This window comes from Nyctereutes procyonoides, unplaced genomic scaffold (genome assembly GCF_905146905.1).
Source record: "Nyctereutes procyonoides isolate TBG_1078 unplaced genomic scaffold, NYPRO_anot_genome, whole genome shotgun sequence".
NCBI classification, from domain to species: domain Eukaryota; kingdom Metazoa; phylum Chordata; class Mammalia; order Carnivora; family Canidae; genus Nyctereutes; species Nyctereutes procyonoides.
This window is the reverse complement of record NW_026575049.1, coordinates 62,630,470-62,656,185: the sequence shown is the minus strand read 5'-3', so window position 1 is coordinate 62,656,185 and position 25,716 is coordinate 62,630,470.

Here is a 25,716-nt window from a genome sequence, read left to right as displayed (position 1 = left end):
TCAAAATGAATAAGACAGATGTCAAGGATCTAGCCCAGAGTTACACAGCTGGTAAGTAGCAACACCAAGAATCAGCCCAGGCAATCTGGCTTTGGAGTCTATATGTTTAACCACTATTCTACACTGCCTTTCAAAATACCTTGACCATTTAAAACTAAATAGTATTCCTATGAGTTAATAGACAACAGTTTGGGTAACCAGTCTCCTATCATTTTACACATGTGAAAATTAGCTCTTAGAGATGTTTTTAAATAACTTGTACTTGCAGACTGATTAGTGAAGGGCCCAATTCATAATAGCTAATGACCATTAATTATTAAATGCCTGTTATCTGCATAGCCCTTATTCTAGGCCCTTAGAATCCTTACCCTTCTATGAGATTAGTGTTAGATATGAGGAAACAAAACCCTAAGAAATTAAGTAATGCTCAAGAGCACACAGCTGGCAAGCATCAGATCCAGGATTAAATTCCAGAACTTGTGCCCTTTCTTCTCTGCTACAGCATCTCCCAGTTAATCACAGGCACTCTGTTTTTCAGTGCCATCTACATGAAGAACCTTCTCTCATACAATGCTGGTGAAAGTATGAATAGCTACAATCACCACAGAGGGCAGTTTGGCAATATTTGTCAAAATGACATATGTACATCGATAGCAATCTAATTATACTTAATACTACTGAGGTGTACACTTAAAAATAAAGATGGTAAATTGTAAACATACGCTTTACTATAGTAAAAAAAAATGACATGTACATATCATTTAACCCAACAGTGTAACTAGAAATTTATCCTATTGGTATATACATATGTGGAAAATGGTGTATCTTCAAGAATATTCATTAACAATATGTATTAACAGAAGATTAGACACAGTGTCCATCAGGGGAGACCAGTAAAATAAATTATGGTCCCCTATCCAATGGAATACCGTGCAGCCTCTAGAAAGGAGCAGAAAGATGTTATATTGCAAGGGAAAGATTGCCATGATATATTGTAAAGTGAAATGGGCTAGCAGAGGATAGGGTGTGGAGAGGCAGAGTCAATAAACAGCTTTCTCGACAAGGCCAAGCTGAGAAAGGAATAATCGAGTCAAGACCCTATGGATGTGAGAAAGCGAGTCACATGGGTTTGTGGGGATTGAGGGAGCAGTGCGTGCAAAGGCTCTGGGGTTGCACGTGGGCTTGATGAGGAAGAGCAAGGAACTAGCACGGCAGACGGGGCGTGCAGAGGAGAGCAGAGGAGTTCAGAAAGAGGGCGCTGTGAGCGGCTGGACAGCGACCTGTGACCAAGTGAATTAATTCCTGGCAACTGTAACAATTCCTTATTCTCTGAGGTCCAAAGAAAGCAATATAGATGAAAAGTGCCTGCCACAGAGTTTGACCAGAGCAGGTGGAGGTAAGTTTAATTGTCTACAAGTCTTTGCAGCTGTTTTTCAGGTTGGCGGATCATTTTTTTTCCTAATGATTTATTCCCTGTGATTAGAGAGATGACTGTGTTCTGAACCATCTTCATGGAAACAAAAAAACCATGTGGCTGATGTCAATTAAGGTGTTGGCACATATCCCAGAGTTGATGTTTTTTATATCTAAGAGATATCTGCAGCTTACAAACCCACTCATCTGTGGCAGAGAGGAGGCTGCCAGGATAACTTTCCTTTCACAGAAGCTGAAGGTTGAAGAAGTAAAAGAGGAACAGTGGCCTAGGGTCCCTGGGGAATGACACAGACCAATGTAGTTGATTCAGCAGAACCTTTAGTCAATGGATCTATCTGACAGATTAATTCTCTGCAATGTGGGCTGAACACTTTGTCTAAGAGCAGAGTTTCCAAACTAGAGGATTGCCTTCACCAGACTGGGTTTTTCCCTCCTAGTCTTTCTATTTACTTCCTGAGAGTTCAAGATTTTAGTTGAAGAGGAATAATGGCAAGCTGACCCTTCAGCAGCCAATCAGAACACATTTGTCTGAGAACAGAGGCGAAAGGAAACCAGTAGAAGAACCTGTCTCCAATTCCAGATTCTAGAGAGCACAACTGCTTTCGATGCTTCCTCCAGAAGCCCTTGCTTTCTTTTTTTAAGATTTTATTTATTTATATATTCATTCATTCATTCATTCATTCATTCATTCATTCATTCATTCATTCATGAGAATACACAGAGAGAGAGAGGCAGAGACACAGGCAGAAGCAGGCTCCATGCAGGGAGCCCGGCGGGAATCGATCCCAGGTCTCCAGGATCACGTTCTGGGCTGAAGGCGGTGCTAAATCACTGAGCCACTGGACCGCCCAAACCCTTGCTTTCTGACCTGTAGAATAGCCAGCCCTGCTGTTCTATCAACCTAGGTGGATTGAATTAATTTTGTTATCATCAATCCATCAATCTCAGATCTGTTAAATATTAATGCAAAAGGCCAAGATGACCTCAGGTTCTCCAAGAGGTATCCAGGTAACACAGTTCAACTACATCAGCAACTAGAACCAACCTAAACACACACACACACACACACACACACACACACACACACACACAGCTATATTGACAGAGTATGAACTAAAATTAGTTATTTTAGGGCAGTAAGATTATTGTATCCTATTTTTCAAAATATTGCTTTTGAAATTTAATAAATATGCATATGGGTTTTAGTAAATGTGGATTGCCAAAAAGCCTGTATAATTAACTTAAGACTCCAGGGACCCCAGGGTGGTTCAGCGGTTAAGCCTCTGCTTTTGGCTCAGGTCATGATCCTGGGGTCCTGGGATGAGTGCCACATCAGGCTCCCCCCACAGGGAGCCTGCTTCTCCCTCTGCCTGTGTGTCTGGCTCTCTCTCTGTGTCTCTCATGAGTAAATAAATGAAATCTTTAAAAAATAATTATAATAATTCATTTAAGACTCCAAACAAAAGATTGATTTTTTTTAAGTTAGCGCATTGGTATAATGTGCAGCCATTAAAATATGTTGTAGAAGATCAATGACTGACCTAGAGAATGTTCAGGATATATTGTGAAGTGAAAAACCAACGAGTATCATACAATGCCATTAAATAAATATTTTAAGGGACACCAGGGTGACTCAGCAGTTGAGAGTCTGCCTTTGGCTCTGGTCATGATCCGGGTGTCCTGGGATCGAGTCCCACATCGGGCTCCCAGCATGGAGCCTGCTTCTCCCTCTGCCTGTGTCTCTGTCTCTCTCTCTCTCTCTGTGTGTCTCTCATGAATAAATAAATAAAATCTTGAAAAAATATATGTAAAAAAATTCAGCTGCCTAATATTTCTAAAAATCAAATTAATTTCCAACTAGAAACACAAAGCGATTCAGCTATCCACTTTCCCTCCTTCAAAAGCTGGCTTGGGAAGAGCACCCAGCAATGAGGTTTTGTGCCACTGGCTTAAGGGATTACTTAAACCTCCACCTCTGAGTACATCCCATATTCTGGCCAAATTTCAGTTGTACCCCCCACATCCCCAGGTCGTGGCAGTTTCAATACACTAGGAGACCCCTAGTCATGGGAGACCCAACACCCGTAACCCTTGGTTACTGTGTCTGGTGCAGCCTCTGCCTGACTCAGCACCTCTCCTTCATAACCTTGATGCTCATAGCCTCAGGAAAAATGAACTTTGTCCTGGGCTTGCTGCCGTTGTCAGTGAGGTAAGGGAATGCACAACCACTCAGGAAAGGACTGGGGCATGGTAGATATTCCTGGAAAAATAGGGTTCACCCCACACCTTAGGGAAAACAGTATTATACTGGTTTCCCACATCTGTCTTTCCTGTTCTATACATTCCTTGAGAGTAGGAGTTATGATTTTTTTTTTAGATTTATTTGAGAGCGAACACGTGTGTCTGTGGGGGGTGTGTGCAAGAGTTGGGGGAAGGGCAGAGGTAGAGGGAAAGAATCCCAAGTAGACTCCCAGCTGAGTACGGAGACTGACCTGGGGCTTGATCTCATGACCCTGAGATCATGACCTGAGCCAAACAAACCAAGAGTCAGTTGCCTAACCAACTGAGCCACCCAGGCACCCCAGGAGTTATAACTTTTACATTTGTATGCTGAGAATGAGCTGGGATAGTTTTACCATGGATAAATAAATGAACCAGAAAATAAAACAGATTACAACAAAGAATAAGCAAATTGTGACATCTTAGCTACATGAGATACTACATAACTACTTAAATTAAGAAGTATATATATATATATATATATATATATATATATATATATATATATATACCATGTGAATACATAGAAACATGTAGGTGAAACCAAGTAAATTCAAGAAAATAGAACATTAAATCATTGTAACTATACTAAAGCCTACATACAGACCATAGTCAAGACAGGCAAAACTTGGAGTTGTAAATAGTTTACAGACTAGTACTTAGTAGGGGATTTTTCTATATATTTGCCCAATTTCAAAACAAATATTTTCTTACAATTGAGAATCAAGAGGGACCTCAGCCCTTGAACCACTGAAATAAATAAATCTGCGGATCTCAGAATTTGAGTTCCTATTTCCAAGCTAAGATTTTTTTCCCAAAGGGTACCGTTTGCTTTCATGTTGCCCATACACCAATGTGATAGAAACAGTACCTATTCGACGCAAATGAAAAGGTCAATCTAGCCATGATTTGGTTGGTTTGACCAGTAAAGACTAAAATCATGTCTTTTTCTTCTACCAGATAATTCCTGTTGTCTTTTTGCATTTTATATTTGAATTTAGACTGTATTTAAGCAGTTAGCTTAGTTCAAGAACTATAGCCCCACAGATCCATGTGAATCGTTCTCAAGACTATGTTTCACCATAATCCTTCCCCAGAGCCCTCACTCCTGATTGCCCAATCCAAATTCCTCAACCCAGCAGACTCCTACAGCAGCTGATTCCAATCTGCCCTTACAATCTTATCTTTCACTAAGCTCTTCTGCTATAACTAAATTTACCTCTGGTAATTTACTCATAGAAATGCCTAAATCAATCCTTACTTTCTTTGTAAGGTCCTCTGGTCTTCCCTATTAGAAGAGACTTTTGGATATCTCCTCCAAATTTCTCTGGATAGCATTTTTTCCTGTATCTTCCTTTAGTCCTTATCATTCATCTGGTTCGTATTGTTAATATCCTTTGTGTGTGTTCATTTGGCCTTCCCAAGTAGACAATGTCATCATTGAAGGTAGAATGATCCAGCAAGATGATCTTCACAAGGTGGGTCAGTGGCCCACTAGAAAGGTAAATTCAATTATGTACATTCTCATTTCCCAAGTGGCACCTTACAATTTCTGGAAATAATGCTAAACTCAATCTCTGTGAGACTGAATCATGCTAACCAAAAGCTCCCAAGAAACTTTTGATAAGCCAGCTTCCTATTTTGCAGTGGGAGTGGCCATTTGGGTAGGCTTCTTCCCTTCATTGAAAACCAAATTTTATATATATATATATATATATATATATATATTTTTTTTTATATATTTATATTTAAGATATTATTTGTTTATTCATGAGAGACCGAGAGAGAGAGAGGCAGAGACACAGGCAGAGGGAGTAGGCTCCATGCAGAGCCCAACATGGGACTTGATCCTGGGACTCCAGGATCACGCCCTGGGCCAAAGGCAGGCTCTAAACTGCTGAGCCACCCAGGGATCCCCTGAAAACCAAATTATAGATGAGAAAGTCCCTGGTAAGCAGAGACAAAGAAAATAAAAAATTGACTCTATAACCATGTATTAGTTTTCTGTTGCTACTGCAATGACCACAAACTTAGTGGCTAACAGCAATACAAATTTACTATCTTATGTTTCTGTAGGTTACAAGTCTGACACAGGTCTCATTAGACTAAAATCAAGATGTTGTCAGGGTTCTCTCCCTTTTTTTTTTTTTAAGATTTAATTTATTCATGAGAGACACACACACACACACACAGAGAGAGGCAGAGACATAGGCAGAGGCAGAAGCAGGCTCCATGCCGGGAGCCCGACATGGAACTCAATCCCGGGTCTCCAGGGTCACACCCTCGGCCGAAGCCAGGCGCTAAACCGCTGAGCCACCCAGGGATCCCCTCTCCCCTTTTTTTTTAAATTAAATATTTATTTATTTATTTATTTATTTATTTATTTATTTATTTATTTATTTACTTATTTGAGAAATAGAGAGAGAGAGAGAGTAGGGGAGGGGCAGAGAGAGAGGGAGAGAAGCAGACTCCCCACCCAGCAGGGATCCTGACCCAGGACTCAATCCCAGGACTCTGAGATCATTACCTGGGCTGAAACCAAGAGTTTGATGCATAACTGACTGAGTCAGGTGCCCAGGTGCCCCCTGGGTTCTATTCCTTTCTGCAGATGATAAGGAGAATCTGTTTCTTTGCCTTTCCCAGCTTCTAGAGGTATCTACGTTCGCTTGGCTAATGTCCCCCTTCCTCCATCCCCAAGGCTTGTAATGTCAGGTTGCTGATTTCTTCACAACTCCTCCTCCCCCTTTTAAAATTTTGTGATTAAATTGGACTCATCCAAATAATCCAGGGTAATCCCCCATCTCAAGGTTTTTTTTTTTTTTTATCACATCTGTAAAGTCTCTTCCTATAAATGAAGAGATCTACATACTCTGGAGAACATGGACATGGACATCTTTGGGAGGCCATTCTTCTGCCTACCACAATCAAATTTCTAAAAAGATATTCATGTGAAACTTATGTATTAGGTATGAATTTTAGCGCATGTAAAATAAGGAAATATTGCTCTTTTTTTTTAAAAAAAAGATTTTATTTATTCATGAGAGACACACAGAGAGAGAGAGAGGCAGAGACACAGGCAGAGGGAGAAGCAGGCTCCATGCAGGGAGCCTGATGTGGGACTTGATCCCAGGACTCCAGGATCACACCCTGGGCCAAAGGCAGATGCTCAACCGCTGAGCCACCCAGGTGTCCTGGAAATATTAATCTTATTCCCAAATTTTGGCTCCCATTAGACTAAAATGATGAGAAATTAATTAATAATTATTGTTGATTGCACTTTATGTGGTACCTGAAATGCCAGAAAATCTTGATCTCAAGCCATGCAGTCCCCTAAAGTACAATAGCATTCTGTTCCGTGGGGTATGGGCATTTTTGCCCAAGTAGGATATCTTGAGTTCCCATCATTCTAGATGCCCCAATCCACTCTGACATGCTGACCCTTCCCTGGGCCCCCAAAATAGTAATGAAGTTCATGGCATTCTAGAACCCTTCCTTTTTCTATCCCAAGCAGATACCTCTCTCTCTTCCTCTTCATTGGGGTTACACTTTTACAAAAGACATGAAAAGCATTTGGTTTTAACCTGCCTTTTGGCTTTCCCTCTTCCAAAAATTTTCCAGAAAGGAATTATAAAAGACCTAGAAACAAAAGACCTGGGGTGGGGTGAGGATGTGTGGAGGCTGAGAAATAATATAGTGAACAAAGCATATTGCTACAATTAATAAATTAACATCTCAAAATGTAATCCTGTTTCACAAATATAGCCTACTATTTCACTTTCTACCAGGACCTGTTGTTTCTTTTTAGATAATTTCTTTTAATTCATCTTCTTTATAAATAGTTCTACAAAGGCACTGGTAAATTCTGATTCTTTCAGGATCTTTTTTTTAATTGAGGTATAATTGACATATAATATTATATTCGCTTCCAGGTGTATAACATAATGATTCAGTATTTGTATATACTGTGAAATAATCACAACAATCACAACAATATACTGTGAATCTAATTTACCAATCATCACCATACAAAATTACAAAAAAATTTTTTCTTATGATGAGAACTTTTTTTAAAAGATTTTATTTATTTTTTTGACAGAGAGAGAGTGAGCGAGCACAAGCAGGAGGAGTGGCAGGCAGATGGAGAGGAAGAAGCAGACTCCCCACTGAGCAGGGAGCCTGACAGGGGACTCAATCCCAGGACCCCAAGATCATAACCTGAGCTGAAGGCAGATGCTTAACTGACTGAGCCACCCAGGTGCCCATGATGAGAACGTTTATTACTTACTTTCTTGGCAACTTTCAAGTATGCACTATAGTATTTTTTTAAAGGGTCTTTTATTTTTTTAAGATTTTATTTATTGATTTGAAAAAGAGAGAGTGAGAAGAGAGAGAGCACTAGCAGAGTGTGGGGCAGAGGGAGAAGCAGACTCCCCACTAGGCAGGGAGCCCTATGTGGGATTTGATATGGAGCTTGATGTGGGACCCGATGTGGGTCTTGATCCTGGGACTCCGGGATTATGACTTGAGCTGAAGGCAGATGCTTAACCAACTGAGCTACCCAGGTGCCCTGCTTACAGTGTCATTGATTTATAGTTACATGCTGTGTATTACATCCCATGACTTATTTATTTTATAGTCATGGTCTTCTTTTTGCTTTTTTAATTTTTTAATGATCTGTATAGTCATGAAATTCTGTTTACATATGTCATTTTCCTATGAACATTTCTAATAGCATGTTTTACTTTATATTAGCTAGTTTAACCTGGCTGCTCCCTTAAGGGGCTTGGGGACACTCTCTAATCTATCAGTAAGATATTTATAAAGCAAAGTTAGGATAGTTTGTTCTATCTGAAGATAACCAGTCCTTATTTGTTTGTATGTACATATGTGTGTTTTGCATATTTATTTTATTTTTAGAGTTTTATAAGTTATGGTAGCATATACATAACATAAAAGCTACCACTTTAACAATTTTAGAGTATGCAGTTCAGTAGCATTAAGTTTTATGTTGTGCGACTATCATCACTACTAGTTGCAGAACTTTCCCATTACCCCAAATGGAAACCCTATACCCATTAATCACTTTCCCACCAATACTTTATTTACAGAGTTTTTATGTTAATTTTTCACTTGATATAATACACTCACAAACAATATTAGCTGCATAAGCAATATAAAATATATAGACAAAAAGACTCTTTCCTGCCCTATCTTATCTGTTTCTCTGGAGTATGCTTCTAGGGTTTCTTTATACATATATAAGCAAAATTTTTCTTGTTTTTACATATGATGTACCATTTTATAAATAGTTCTGTACCTTGCTTTTTTCATTTTTTTTCTTTTTTTTAACTTAAAATATCTATCTTTATAAAATTGTGGTAGCGTCTAATATGTAAGTTATCATAAGTCCCAATTGCGGGCAGCCCGGGTGGCTCAGCAGTTGAGCACTGCCTTCAGTCCAGGGCCTGATCCTGGAGACCTGGGATCGAGTCCCACGTCGGGCTCCCTGCATGGAGCCCGCTTCTTCCTCTGCCTGTGTCTCTGCCTCTCTCTCTCTCTGTGTGTCTCTCATAAATAAATAAATAAATAAATAAATAAATAAATAAATAAATAAATAAATAAATAAATAAATAAATAAAATCTTTAAAAAAAAAGTCCCAATTGCTTGGGATAATTTATATTATGCCTATTTTCCAGGTCAGTGTTTGGATGATAAGATACATGATCATCATATTTATATGGAGTCTGTAGCCTACTTTTTACCAAATACAAATAATAAACTCCCCCTGCTCGAGCTCTCTTTCTTTCTCAAATAAAGAAATAAAGTCTTAAAAAAAAAAAGACTTAAAAAAAAAAGGAGGAACTGGTTAAACAATTTAAGATACTCAATGAAATGCTATGTACCCATGAAAAGGAGTGTGGCATCAAGAAAATAAGAAGACAAGTCACAGATTAGGAGAAAATATTTGCAAAAGTCACATCTGATAAATGACTACTATCCAAAAATACACAATAACTCTTAAAAGTTAACAGTAAAAAAATAAATGATCCAATTAAAAAACGGACTGAAGAGGGCACCTGGCTGGCTCCATTGGTGGAGCTTGAAACATTTGATCTTGGGGTTATAAGTTCAAGCCCCACATTGGGTATAGAGATTACTTAATAATAAAATCTTAAAAAAAAATGAGTCAAAGACCTGAACAGATGTCTCACTAAAGAAGATATATGGATGGCAAATAAACATATAAAAAGATGTCCAGAGCAGCCTGGGTGGTTCAGCGGGTTAGCGCCGCCTTTGGCTGGGGGGGGGGTGATCCTGGAGACCCCGGCTCAAGTCCCACGTAAGGCTCCCTGTGGGGAGCCTGCTTCTCCCTCTGTCTATGTCTCTGGCTCTCTCTCTGGGTCTCTCGTGACTAAATAAATAAAATCTTAAAAAATAAAAAAGATGTCCAACATCATATGTCATTAGGAAACTATAAATCAAAACAATAAACAAATCAAAACACCTATTAGAATGGCCAAAATCCAATACACAGACAGGACCAAATCTTGAGGAGGATGTGGAACTCTCATTCATCGCTGATGGAAATGCAAATCCAGCCACATTGGAAGAGTTTGGCAGGTTCTTATGAAACACACTCTTAACATATGATCCAGCAATCACACTGGTTGGTATTTACCCACATGAGTTGAAAATTTATGTCCACACGAAACAACCTGCACATAGATGTTTATAGCAGCTTTATTCATAATTGCCAAAACTGGGAAGCAACCAAGATGCCCTTCAGCAGGGAAAAGGCAAAACGATGACAGTAAAAAGATCAGTGGTTGGCAGGGGTTGGGGGAGAGGAGGGTGGGTAAGAGGGATTCATAGAGCACAGAGGATTTTTAGGGCAGTGAAACTGTTCTGTACCATAATTGTGGGTACATGTCATTAGACATTTGTCAAAACTCAAAGAATATATAACACCAAGGATGGACCCTAATGTAAACCATGGTCTTTGGGTGATAATAATGATCTATCAGTATAAGTTCATTGTTTGTAACAAATGTATTACTGTGATGTAGGATGTCAGTTGTCTGGGAGGCTGTGGGATACAGAGATGGGGTATATGAGAACTCTCTCTCTCTCTCTGTATTTTCTGCTCAATTGTACTGTGAACCTAAAACTACTCTACAAAAATACAGCTTATTAATTTAAAAACTTTTTTTTTGAGGGACTCCTGGGTGGCTGAGTGGTTGAGCACCTGCCTTCGTCTTAGGTCGTGAGGCCGGAGTCCCCAGATTGAGTCCTGCATCGGGCTCCCCAGCCTGCTTCTCCTTCTGCCTGTGTCTCTGCCTCTCTCTGTCTCTCTCATGAATAAATAAATAAAATCTTTTTTAAAAAGGGGGTGGGGGGAGAGGCCTGGGTGGCTTAGCAGTTGAGGGTCTGTCTTTGGCTCAGGGCGTGATCCCAGGTCTGGGGATAGAGTTCCACATCGGACTCCCTGCATGGAGCTTGCTTCTCTCTCTGCCTGTGTCTCTGCCTCTCTCTCTCTCTCATGAATAAATAAATAAATCTTTAAAAAAAAAAAAACCTTTGAGTGTGGCACACTGGTAAGAACCATCCTACTTTTAGATATAGTGTTGGGTGAATAAAGGAAGTTCAAAACCATGCTTTTTGATCCTATTTTGTGTAGAAAAAAAATAGAGAAATGGGTATACTGAAATAGAACATGCAAGGATATAAAAGAATTTACTAAGCGGTTTCTTCTGGGGAATGGGTTGGGGAATCCGGTATGGGGAATTTGATTTCTTTTAGTATACAGATTAGAATTTTAATATGAGGGAACCCCGGGTGGCGCAGCGGTTTAGCGCCTGCCTTTGGCCCAGGGTGCGATCCTGGAGACCCGGGATCGAATCCCACGTCGGGCTCCCAGTGCCTGGAGCCTGCTTCTCCCTCTGCATGTGTCTCTGCCTCTCTCTCTCTCTCTCTCTGTGACTATCATAAATAAATAAAAATTTAAAAAAAATTAAAAAAAAAAAAAGAATTTTAATATGAGCATGTAGTTTCCATGATTATTTAGTTAGTTTAGTTATTTAAAGAATAAACATATATTTTCTTTGCAGAATATTCTAGCAATTCAGGTAGTGTCAAAGTGCTTTTGACCTCCCTCCACCCAGCTCCACACCCCTCCCAGGAAATAACCTCTGCTGGCAGTTTATTTGTATCCTTCTTTTATGATTTTAAAGGCATATGTAAGTCCTTTTGAGCTGAATCTCTGTGTTTACTATTAGTTGTAAAAGTCCCTAGTGACCACAGAAATACTCCTTACAGGGAAAGGGAAGTTTTAAAATAGGGGAGAGACAGTATTTGTCATAAACTAGCCCAGCAGCAGGGAAAACCCCAGGCCTTTTTTAGATCTCTGAGACCAGAAGGATGGCTTAAGGTGACTGGTCAGGAGCTGGGAGCCGACAAAGCAAGGAAACCCAAAGAAAGGAAACCCAGAACAATAGGGTCACCCCACCTCAGCCCTTCTGGAGGTGGGGCCACTAAGGCTAAGTGTGCAGTTAGCCTTACCAGTGTAATTTAGGGATTAGAAAGCAGCCAGGGTTAAGATTTTAAGTCATTACTTTGAATTCTAAGATAGGATATGGTGTGAAGAGTGGAAAAGGCTGAGAGTCCAAACACTGCACCTGGTTAGAAAGGATGAAAGACAGTGCCACTCCAGTTACTCTGCTGCTTTACGGTTGTTATAGGGAGTAAAAACAGATATCTATAGATACTATCTATGTATATATGGAACTAGAATACTGCCACTAAGAAAGTTGCTTTCCATGTCGTTTTTGGAATATTACGCTATTTCCCCAAAATATTAATTTGTTCTCCTGATCATTAAAAACAATTACTGAATTTTACCCTGTTCAGAAGATATATCTAGAGAGCTGGGAAATTCCTAATCAGAGCCTCTGATTCAATGGGAAAAACTTGAAACTAGATATGACCCGACTCCTGTCCCTAACCACTGTGCGATCTTTCACTTAATTGCCCAATGCTTTGTTTGTCTCCTCGGTAAAATGAGACTGTTGGTACAAACGATTTCTATCGTCCTACGGCTTGAAAATCTATTAGTTGAACCCATCCAGTTAATGTAAGACTGTCAGACTGAATCATACACTGAAAATGAAGTGGAGAGTTGGATCAATGGTATGGATCATTCTGGAAAAAAAAAATAAAATAAATAAATTGGACCTCAATTAGATATATTTCAGGCCGAAGTGTTTATTCTGTTTTATTTTTTCTGAGGCTGCGAGACCAGAATCCTACCCAATAGATCACCATGACTTCCTTATCCTCAGCTTCATTTCCCTTAGGTGGGCCCCTCGGAGGTTCAAACCTAAAAATGCCAGGCTCTATAGTTTGCTCTATATGGGCTAGAAAAACAAACATGTTCTTTCAGCCTTAGTACTGACCAGGTTTCACATATAGTGTGTTTACCACCATTTAGCTAACCAGCCCTTCTCAAATTTTAAAGTCCCTGTAAGTCACCTGGGGACTTTTAAAATGCAGATACTGATTCCCTAGTCTGGGGTGAGCCTCAGGAGTCTGCATTTTTAACAAGCTCCCAGATGCTGCCGCTGCTTGCTCACCTGTTCTACACTTGAAGTAGCGAGGGACTAAACCACTAGCCCCTTTTTGCCTTTTATAATCCTCTTTTCCAAACGCAAGCTATTTTTAATGAAAAATAACTAATTCTTCAACTGATAAAACCAATGCTGCTTTCAGATAGTATTTGTGAAATAAAGCCAGAATTAAGGTCATTCTTAAAATAAATGTGTTGGGTCTGGATGCATAACACTTTGTTAATAGGATAGGAAACTTACAAGCATGTTTCTTTTTCTTTCATTCTATAGATAGATACCTTATACAGTAGCAGAGACTTATTAACATATATAAATCCCTTGCTCCAGAAAAAGATTCAAGGCAGGAGGCTGTGATGATTAATGAAGCAACCTATGTGAAAAATCTTAGCCTCATGCCCAGTACTTAAAGAAAATACTTAACCAAAAGCTATATAACCAAGTAAGGCAAAATATATGAAGGAGCATTTCATAGAAGGGAAATTGTGAATGGTCAATAAACATATGAAAGATGTACAGCATCATTGGTAATCAGAGAACTGAAAATTCAAATCACAATGAGATACCACTTTATGATCTTCAGATTGGCAAAAGGAAAAAAAAATCCATATACTAGCACATGCTGGTGAGTATGTTATGTACTGCTTGTGGAATTTAAGTTGATGCAATTGCTTTGGAAAACAATTAGGCAATTTGAGAAAGTTGAAGAATATGAGTATCCAAAGATCCAATAATTCCAGTCATAGCTACAAATCCTAGAGAAATTCTTAGACTACACATCAGTGGATATGCACAAGGAAACTCATAGTATCACTGTTCATAAAAGCAAAAAATGGAAACAACTCAAATGCTCATTCATAGTAGAACGATTAAGTAGTTTTATATTCACGTGGTGGATATTACATAACAGTGAAAAACGAAGGTACTACAGTCACATACATCATCATGGATGAATCTCACACACTTAGTGTTGAGGGGGGGAAAAGGCAGAGAAGAATTCCTGAAATATGAGAAACACAAAATGAAAACGAGTTCTTTAAGATGACATACATGTGTCATAAAACTGAAAGAAAGTAAGAGAATGTTAAGTACAAAAATCAAAGTAATGGTTTTATTGGGTTAAGGAAGTAGACATGACTAAGGTTGGGCACCATGAGGCATTTCAAATACATTGACAACGATTGATTTTTAAACATTGGATGCTAGATACATACATTTTTCTTTGGCAATTCTTTAAACTATGCATATATTTTATATGTACTCATATATATGGTGTAATCCATAAAAAATCTTTTAAGAAATACGTCTAAAAACATATTATTAAAAATATGGAAGGAATGAAAGAAGAATAAAAAATTGAATCACCATAACCTTTGGTATTATTTTGGAATATTTTCATTTATCTTTGTTTTTTTTTAAGTGGGCTTTTTGTTTGTTTGTTTAAATAATCGCTACACCCAATGTGGGGCTCAAATTCACAACCCTGAAATGAAGAGCTCTTGCTTTACCGACTAAGCCAGCCAGGTGCCCCACTTATTCTTTTGTCAAAGGTATGTTGAGGCTTTTCCTTTGTGTGTGTGTGTGTGTATTTTTTATTTTTAAAGATTTTATTTTTAAGTAATCTCTACACTCAATTTGGGGCTCGAACTCACAATCCCAAGATCAAGAGTCACATGCTCTACTGACTAAACCAGCCAGGCACCCCTTGTGTGTTTTTTTTTTTAATTTTTATTTATTTATGATAGTCACAGAGAGAGAAAGAGAGAGAGGCAGAGACATAGGCAGTTGGAGAAGCAGGCTCCATGCACTGGGAGCCCGACGTGGGATTCGATCCCGGGCCTCCAGGATCGTGCCCTGGGCCAAAGGCAGGCGCCAAACCGCTGCGCCACCCAGGGATCCTTTAAATAATTATAATCAGGGGTGCCTGGCTGGCTGAGTTGTAGAGTGTGTGACTCTTGATCTTGGGATTGAGTTCGAACCCCACATTGGATGCAGAGATTAAAAATAAAATCTTTAAAAATAAAAATAGAAATAAATATAATTACAATCATAGTCTATGATACTTTAGTATATGGCTTTTTCTTTTAATATTATCCATGCTGCTATGGTCTTTATAACCCTATTTTAATAGTTACATGATAGTCTAGTTTCTCACAGCAAGCAGATCAATTACTTAGCTGTTTTTATATTACTGGACAATTAGATTATTTTCTTTTTTGACTATTATTACTATTCTGGTTTCCAGTTTTCCTCCCCTTTTAGATAACTTCTATATCATAAATTTCTAACAGAAAAATTGTAAGGTCAAAAAGGTTTGAACGTCTGTATAATTCTTTAGACATGTGCCTAACATAATTTCTGCAGACAAAAATATATCTCCATTCAGATTCACTCTCATCATTTCAAATTCAGGGTTTCTAAATTAGAAGTTATCATCCTCTCTAAATGCCAATGCCCACCTTCCTACAAGTAATAGAAATATTAGCGGGCTTCAGTCCCTGATTTAAAAAAAAAAGAAAAGAAAAGAAATGTCAGGAACTCAGGCTGACCAAACCCTGCTCCTAATTCCTAGAATTATGCTGCCAGAGAGAGATTGTCCAAAGTGGAGTCAGGATCTTCCTCAAGGGCCTAGATTTCTGAAAGAGCACACCCTTTCTCATAGAAGAAGGCATTTTAACATCATAATCAATACCAATGATGAACATGTAGTCAGCACTTACTATAGGTCACGCACTGCTCAAAATGCTTTGCATTTATTAACTGTGAAGTACTTCTAGAAACTCCATTATTTTCAAAAATTTGTAGAGCTTCAGTGATTATGCTAACCAAAATATATGCTTCTCCTTTAATTAGCATCATTTATGTTACTATTATTTTGGGCTGTAGTGAGCTTTATTCTTTTATACATATATATGTGCATGATTTTAATTATAAAATTATAATTATATATTTTTATTATATATAATTATAAAATCAATATATATTCATTACAGAAAAGTCATAAACAAGCCCCTCTCAAAAAACAAGGAAAAAAAATTCCGCAGTAAGAAAAAATGAGATCAAACTACTGCAAACCGTTTCTGAGCTTTCAACTGTGACTATATATGTACTCATTTCTTTTTCCCTTTTACTAAAATGGGATCATACTGCTTAGACTGTAACTGCTTGTCTAAGTTGAAAATTTACCCCATCGGTTAATACTAACTAGCACTTGCACCTGATTCTTCCCAGGCCAGCTCATGTAACCCACGCAACAACCCCATGGGGTGGGTAGGATTATTATCATCTCCATTTTGCAGATGCAGGTCAGAGAGGATCAGTGGCTCACCCAGGGCCACGTGGCTTGTAAAAAGCAGAGACGGGATTTGAACCCAGGGAGTTTGGCTGGTCCTGTGGCCCAGACTCTAAACAACCACTGAACCTGACCTCTTCATAGGACTAAATTGTTGATTATTCCTCCTTCTTGAAATTCTTCTCTTTTAGCTTCTGCACCACCTTCTCCTACCCCCAGTGCCCCCTCTCTTCCTTCATTTCTAACGCCATCAGCACTAATATACGTTAGGTCCTCGATCTAGGATTATTGGAATCACCTTCTAATTTTTCTCACCATGTCTAATCTTCCTCTCCAGTCTTTCCTTCTATCCTTTACTGCAGCCAATAATCTTTCTAAAATTAAATTCAGGGATGCCTGGGTAGCTCAGCAGTTTAGCACCTGCCTTCGGCCCAGGGTGTGATCCTGGAGTCCCAGGATGGAGTTCCTCATCAGGCTCCCTGCATGGAGCAGGGAGCCTGCTTCTCCCTATGCCTCTCTCTGTGTGTGTGTGTGTGTGTGTGTGTGTGTGTGTGTGTGTGTGTGTGTGTGCCTCTCATGAATAAATAAATAAAATCTTAAAAAATAATAAATAAATAAAAAATAAAATTAAATCCAATATTGTTCCTCCCCTAGAACTCTTAGAGAGCTTCTTGTTGTTTTCAGGATAAGAAGCACACCCTTTAACATAGAAGAAGGTGTTTTTGACATTATAATAATTAATACTAACATTTAGTCAGCACTTAATATGGATCGGGCACCATTCAGAATGCTTTATGTTTACCAGTTTACTAACTTGTCCTTACAACAACCCTGTTAGGCAGACATTATTGTTATTATGTGGCTAACCTATAGCGGATACTCAATAAATCCTGTCAAATGATGAACTCCTTTTTTACAGATGAGGATACAAAGGTGTGGGATGTTCAGGTGCCCGGATTTCATTGCCAGTGGTAGTAAGTTAGTTACACAGGGCAGTCTGCCTCCAGGGCCTATGAATACTATCCATGATACCTCAAGTCTCTTTAAAATTGGACCCTAAGCTACTTCTCTGGCCTCATCTATGGATACTTCTAGTGTCCTTTTTCTTTTCTTTTTTTTTTTAAAGATTTTATTTATTCATGAGACACACAGAGAGAAAGAGAGAGACAGGCAGAGACACAGGCAGAGGGAGAAGCAGGCTCCATGCAGGGAGCCCGATCTGGACTCAATCCCACGACTCCAGGATCAGGCTCTGGGCTGAAGGCGGCGCTAAACCCCTGAGCCACCCGGGCTACCCTAGTGTCCTTTTTCTATCCTAATGACCATTCTATGAATTTCCGAAGCCAGACCTTCATACTTGTGCATCCCTTTCCAGGTTCTTGGCTCTGGAGTGCCTTTATCTTCTCCCCTGGTGTTCAGAGGTGCTCTTCTCTACCTTCATTATCCATCTTTCTTCTGACTTCCCTGAGAAGCACTTTTTCACCCTGGGGCTGAATTACTCTCTCCTCCTCCTTTTGCTACCAGAACACTTTATTCATGCCTCTAATTAGAGACACTAACACTATATTATGATTTATTTATGTGTTTGCATTTCACCAGGTTGTATTCTCCTTCAGGGCAGAGACTGGGTTTCATTCATGTTTGTATCCCCGGCCTGGCATGTAATCAGGATTCAATACATATTTGTTAAATGAATGAATAAATGGATGTCTTTGATTTGACTTTGCAAAGGATAACAGGAAATATTTCTTTGAAAGGACATTTCTTATAATCACCTTCCTATAGGAGCTAAGGGCATACGATTAAATCTTAATTTAGCAAAGGCTCTTGGCAGGAAACTATTTCAATATCAACAAGATATCTTGCTTTCTGACATTATTTAATACAAGGGTGGCAAGGAACAGTTACAAAGACCAATCTTAAGTGCACTTAAGGGGAGGCGGCTGAACAAATAAATATGAATGGTTTGCTGATAGTCACAGTCGAGGGAATGAGACCTGGGGAACTTAAAAGCCAAAAAAGCTTCAATTTTTTTTATCTTTTACATATTAGACAAAAGAGTTGAGAATAGAGAAAAAAATTACTAGGCACTTGTGCTCCATTTGATTTTATGACTTCTAGTCCAAATGCCTTCTCAAAAACATTCAGGACATCAAGTCTCTTGCTGTGGGTTATATGTCATCTCTTCTTTGTCTGTGTGAGGTGTGGATAACAGCAAATTCAGCTTCAGAGACCAGTAGTTTGGTAGCTTATTTGGATCCTCTGAAAATTGTTAATTCCTGCCAACCTGTCTTGCTAACTACTAGCTTCTCGAGAGATGCATCTGACTCATCAACAGACCCAGAATTTGGGCCATCCTTTTCATTGTTATCCTAGTATAATACTTGACAATTATTCCAATATTATTTTCAGGAACTTGGTTAAGTATTTCCACCTTTTCCCTCCCCACCTTTCTGTGTAACCAAAAATATCATTTGAAAAACTCTTTGAAAGACCTGCTCTTAATTCCATTTCACGAATATGACCCAAAACATCAACTCCATGGTGATAAAAAAAAAAAGCTCAAAAAGCACTATTTGCAGAGAGATTTCTTCCAGTTCTTTGTCACTGCTTCTTTGGCAAACTTAATCTGCTGTCCAAAGAGCCAGGATAATGAGATGAATGCTTTGGTCTGTGGGAAAAGGAGCATCAGACAGGAGCCTTCATGCTGACTCGATCGAACTGTAGAATTATAAGTGTCCGTGATAAAGAGAGATGCAAGAGATGCAAGATTCAGAAAGAGAGAGAGTGATTAAAAGTGCAAAGCCCAAGAGAATGGGGGTGCGGTGTGTGATCCACAGCATAGGCAGAAAAAAATAGCCTTAATAGGTGGAAAGGAGGGGTGTTATTTTGGTGGCAGGAAGTTGGAGGAGTTCTTTTTAGCATTCTGTTTTAGCTAAAGTAGGAGGTGAGGTCATTCTTGGAGGGTGAGGTGGGAGGGTCAGAGATTTGTGGAAGTTTGAAAACACTTGTGGATAATGGGAAACACTCGTTTTAGCCTGGCAGCCCTGAGGACCCCTTTGCAGGTGGACCCGCACAGAGAGGCAAGGGAACAGAGGGGTCAAGGTAAAGGGCCAAGAGCTAAAGGCTGGAGAAAGAGAAAATAAAAGCGGAAGGAACTCTGCCTAAAGGAAGAGAGAGGGGAGAAGAGGTCAAAGAATCCAGGTGAAGAGCAGCTGAGGAAAGGGCAGGGTGCGAGGAAAGTTTGGTCAGGGAAGTGGGGTGTCCAAATTATAATTATTATTTTAAGTGTCAAAAAATAGTATCAGTTTGAAAAAATATATACTGCCAATTTGTAATCTTGCATTTGAGCATTGGTTTTACTTGTATATTGTGGTTTTCAAACATTTTTTTTTTTAATGTAGACTCCATTCCCAACTCAAGGCTTAAACTCACAACCCTGAGATCAAGAGTCACATGTCCTACTGACCGAACTAGCCGGACACCCCCAATATTCCTTTTTTTTTTTTTTTTTTTTTTAAGATTTCATTTATTGGGACGCCTGGGTGACTCAGCGGTTTGGCGCCTGCCTTTGGCCCAGGGGGTGATCCTGGAGTCCTGGGATCAAGTCCCACTTTGGGCTCCCTGCATGGAGCCTGCTTCTCCCTCTGCCTGTGTGTCTCTCTCTCTCTCTCTGAGTCTCTCGTGAATAAATAAATAAAATCTTTAAAAGAAAAGAAAAAGATTTTATTTATTTCAGAGAGAGCAAAAGCAGGGGAGGAGCAACAGGAGAGGGTAAGCAGACTCCTCGCTGAGTGGGCAGGCTCCATTCCAGGACCCTGAGATCACGACCTGAGCTGAAGTCAGATGTTTAACTGACTGAGCCACCCAGGCACCTCCTCTCGCCCCAGTCAAACTTTTTTTTAATGAAATTTTATGGAGATCTACTTGGTTAGATCCAGAGTGAATGATCTAGAGGCCATCCACTCTCTGCCAGTTTTATACCCCCCCACACACACAGTAACCTCTAAGGCACTTCCATTGTACCCCAGGACACCTTGGGACACATTTAGGGCCCCTGGGTGGCTCTGTGGCTTAAGTGTCTGCTCAGCTCAGGGCATGATCCCAGGGTCCTGAGATCAAGCCCCACATTGGGCTCCCTGCGCCGCAGGAAGCCTGCTTCTCCTTCCGCCTCTCACCCTGTTAGTGCTCTTTCTCTCTCTCTCAAATAAATAAATAAAATCTTAAAAAGAAAAAAGAGAACAAAGAAAAAGAAAAAGAGAACACAGTTTAGATTAGATATTTTGAGACTGAAAAAAATGTATATCGAATGAACACAATCCTGGTTCTGTTCTTGAAAAGAGGCTGAATCACATATTTACTATCAAAGTCCTGCTAGCATCTCAAAAGTACATTTCTACAGTTTCTATATTTTTCACAGTAGACATGCATTGCATTTATAATGCATCCCAAGCGAAGTCAGAAACGCAGTCGATTCTGGGTTCAGTTCGGTAATGCATCAAGATACACCAAAGAGCCAGCGCTTAGGAAATCCCAGTGCCGGGTCTCCCCAGCTGCAGGAAAGAAGCGGCTAGAGCTAATTCTGTATTTTTAGGGCTAAAGTAGGTTTCTTGTCTGTCCTGTCTCCTTATTTAACATTTTGACATTTGAGCAGAGGTGAGTGAAGTGAGGGAAGAAATGTGGAAGGAGGAGCAGTAAGTACAAAGGCCCTGGGGTGGCGGTGGGGGTGGCAGTGGGGCTAGAACTGACACAAGGAGTGGGAGAGCAATAGAGCCCGGGACTGAATCTGAGGAAGACGGTGTGAAGCCTAGCATTCACCAATATGGGACTTTGATGAGATCACCAAGAAAATGGGTATAGCGTCAGACGTTTAGAAGTAAACTGGGAAATACCAATATTTAGAGATCTGGAAAAAGAGAAAGATCCAGAAAAGGAAACTAAAATAGGATGAATGAATGCTGTACTAGAAGTCTTGTGGGTAAATGTTTTAAGATAAAGAAGTTGTTTACTGTGCCAAAATTTAAGGGGTGGGAAAGCCTAGAATGTTCAGGGACCAGTAGCTCAGAAGAGGAGGAGAAGAATCCAGGTAGGACAATGTCATCATGGTCACAAAGCAACGTTTTCAGTCAACCACCTTGACAACAATATTGATGAGAAGGCCTTAAACGTTATTTCAAGGCAAATGTGGAGCACTTTGCCTTTTTAAAATTACTTTCACATACAAGGCTCAGTTGTCCCTGACAGCGACTATGCAGGGCTGCCTCAGTCATGGAGGAATGAGGGAGTTGACTGTTTCAGAGACGTACATTGACCAATGCCAGCTATGTCACTTTTTTTCTGGTTCAAGCACCAGTGCTCTTTCTGCTACCTTCCTTGCCTCCCTTTAGCATAGAGTTGCAGCATTCAAAGTAGGCATAAACCTGATGAACAACTTCTTATGCTGGGGGCTTTTTCCTCACAAAAGTTTGCCTTTAAAAACTCTACAGGTAAGGGGCACCTGGGTAGCTCAGTGTTTGAGCATCTGCCCTTGGCTCAGATCATGATCCCGGGGTCCTGGGATCAAGCCCCACATCAGACTCCCTGCTCAGTGGGGAGCCTACTTCTCCCTCTGCTGCTGCTCCTGCTGCTTATGCTCTCTCTCTCTCTCCAAATAAATAAATAAGAACTTTTTAAAAAAGAAGTAAAGAGTGAAATCAATTCATAAGCTCTCTGATTTTGGTAAAAATGAAAAAGATAAATCTATCACTATTGAGACTTTATTCATAGGGACTAAGAGGGATCAGAATCTATCGGATTCAGCAGCTGGAGCTTTCTGTTTCTCTAACATGCTGGAGGTTAAGACATTCTTCATTCATTCTTTTTCAATGAGTTTTTTTAATCATGTACTTTACGGAGTTAATGAACTGAGCTTTTTGGGTTTTTTTTTTTTCACTTCAGATTTTAACTAGTGTCCAAACCACACCTGAGGCACTTAATGGAACTATATGAGTTTGTTAGTGATGGGTTGGAGTTACTGTTTCAGCTTTGTAAATGGCTTGCTACATATTTTTTTGGGAAAGAAGAACTGGCAGGGGTGTATGAGGAACATGTGAAGAAATTTAAAGTAAAGATGCTGATAAATAGACTTTAAGTTTACTAGAATAGTTTTTTTTTTTAAGATTTTATTTATTTATTCATGAGAGATACAGAGAAAGGCAGAGAGAGAGGCAGAGACAGGAGAAGCAGGCTCCATGCAGGGAGCCCAACATGGGACTTGATCCCAGGACTCCGGGATCACGCCCTGAGCTGAAGGCAGATGCTCAGCCACTGAGCCACCCAGGCATCCCCAGAATACTTTTTAATAGAGTTTACATAAGAGCTTAGCTTTACTAGCTCATTCCATTTATCCTTTCTTTCTTTTTCTTTCTTTCTTTCTTTCTTTCTTTCTTTCTTTCTTTCTTTCTTTCTTTCTTCTTTCTTTCTTTCTTTCTCTCTTTCTTTTTTTTTTATTAAGACTCTATTTATTTATTCATGAGAGACACAGAGAGAGAGAGAGAGAGGCAGAGACACAGGTAAAGGGAGAAGCAGGCTCCATGCAGGGAGCCCAAAGTGGGACTCCATCCTGGACCCTGGGATCACACCACTGAGCCATCCAAGAATCCCCCATTTATTCTTTGTTGACAAACTTTATTGAATTCTATTGGCTGAACACTCTGCTGTTTTTAATAACATCCATACACCTGAGAATCTGCATCTACACTGTCCTATGTAGATGTAATGTCCTACACATTATCCTATTTTGTTCTTTAAATTATAAAAGGATTTATAATTGTAGAAGACCTCAAACAATACAGAAATGTAGAGAGCAAAGCAAAGGAATTGCATGAGAGAGGCTTTATGATATTCTATCATGGACTTTTTAAAAAAAGATTTGATGATTGATTGATTGATTGATTGATTGGAGGGGAGGAGAGATGCACAAGAAGACTCCATGCTGAGGGCACAACCTGACAGAGGCCTCGATCCTACGACCCTGAGATTATGACCTGAGCTGAAATCAAGAGTCGGATGCTTAACCAGCTGAGCCCCCCAGTCTCTAGTATTCTTTCAAATATGCATCGTTGGGGCGCCTGGCTGACTCAACCAGTGGAGCATGCAACTCTTAATCTCGGGAGTATAAGTTTGAGCCCCACATTGACTGTAGATTACTTAAAAATAAATCTTTTCGGGATCCCTGGGCGGCTCAGCGGTTTAGTAGTGCCTGCCTTTGGGGCGTGATCCTGGAGACTCGGGATCGAGTCCCACATAGGGCTCCCTGTGTGGAGCCTGCTTCACCCTCTGCCTGTGTCTCTGCCTCTCTCTCTGTCTCTCTGTGTCTCCTATGAATAAACAAATAAAATCTTTAAAAAAATAAAAATAAAAATAAATCTTTTCAAAATGCATCATTATGGGTTTTTTTTTTTTTGCCTGTATTTTTAATTTTTTTCCTTTTTACAAACTAGCAATTAGTTATCCTAATTACAAATGGTTAAGACCACAAAGTCTGGAGCCAAATTATCTGGGTTGAAGCCCTGCCCTGCCACTTTTTAGCTGTGTGGATGACCTTGAGTTATTTATCCTCCTTGGGCCTCAGTTTCCTCATCAGTTAAGTAGCATCTATCTCATAAGATTGAAATGAAATGAGAATTAATTGGATGGATATACTTGAGGAACTTAGAAGAGTGCCATGCAGAGAGTATATACTGCATAAGCATTAGTTCTTAGTAGAATTACAAAGTTTTTCCCAATTATGTTGTGAACATCTTATTATATCTCATCTTCCTATTTACAGTTGGGTATATTTCTGGACTACTGACTCATCTGTTTAATCTTATACTTATACCACACTGTTTTAATTATTGCTGTTGTATAATATATGTTAACATCTGTTAGAGTGAAATCTACCCTTATGACTCTTTTTTTTAGAATTAAAACATATGGGGATGTCTGGGTGGCTCAGTGGTTGAGCATCTGCCTTTGGCTCAGGTGGTGATCCCAGGGTACCGGGATCAAGTCTGCATCAGGCTCCTTGCAGGGAGCCTGCTTCTCCATCTGCCTATGCCTCTGCCTTTCTGTGTTTCTCATGAATAAGTAAATAAACTCTCTTAAAAAAAAAGAATTAAAAAAAAGAATTAAAACATATGTATATGTGTATATCCATAATTTTTTATACATTTCTCAAATTTAAAGTTATTTAGTTTTGTTTTAGTGGCATGAAACCTGTAAAATAATTTGATAAATGACCTCTTTCAAATATATAATGTCCTCATCCAATAACGTGGCCTATTTATTCAGGTCCTCTCTTAATAATGAAGATTCAAATAAAGTTTTCTATTTATCTTCAGAAAGGTCATACTCTTTACTTGCAAAATGACTTCTAGGTACTTTATATTTTTGTAGTTACTGTAAAAAAAAAGTCTCTTTTTTCCATCATATTTTCTTATTCCTACTCCATAGAAATAGTCTTATTGTATGTATTTTATCTTAGATCTTTTTGTTAGTGGGATGAGAACTGGGTGTTAATACTATATGTTGGCAAATTGAATTCAAATTTTAAAAATGTAAAAAAATTATTTTTGTTAGACTCAACACTATTTACCATTTCCTTTATCTATAAGTATTTGATTAATTTTATTAATCTGAATCAATTATTAAAGTTATTTAGCTACATAATCACATTTAAATAATGGCGTATTACCTTCTCCTTCTGAATATTTCTATATCATATCCAATACATGTTTTGTTGCATTAGTTAGAACTTCTCAAACAATATTATAGAAAAGTGGCTATAACTTATGTGATAGGCAGAAGCTAAACTGTTTTGTATAGAAAAAGCTCCTATGAAAACCAGAGAAAAAGCCAACCAAGAGAAAAATAGACAAAGGATGTGAATAGATAGTTCGGAGAAAAGGAAATACAAACTCTCAAACATAAAAAAAAAAAAGTGTTCAACCTCACTTATAATGAGAAAAATGCTGTAGTGCCATTTTTCACCCATTAAATTGGCAAATAACCAGAAGTTTCTTAACACTCTGCATTGAGAGGCTATGGGAAAACAGGTGCTCTTATTC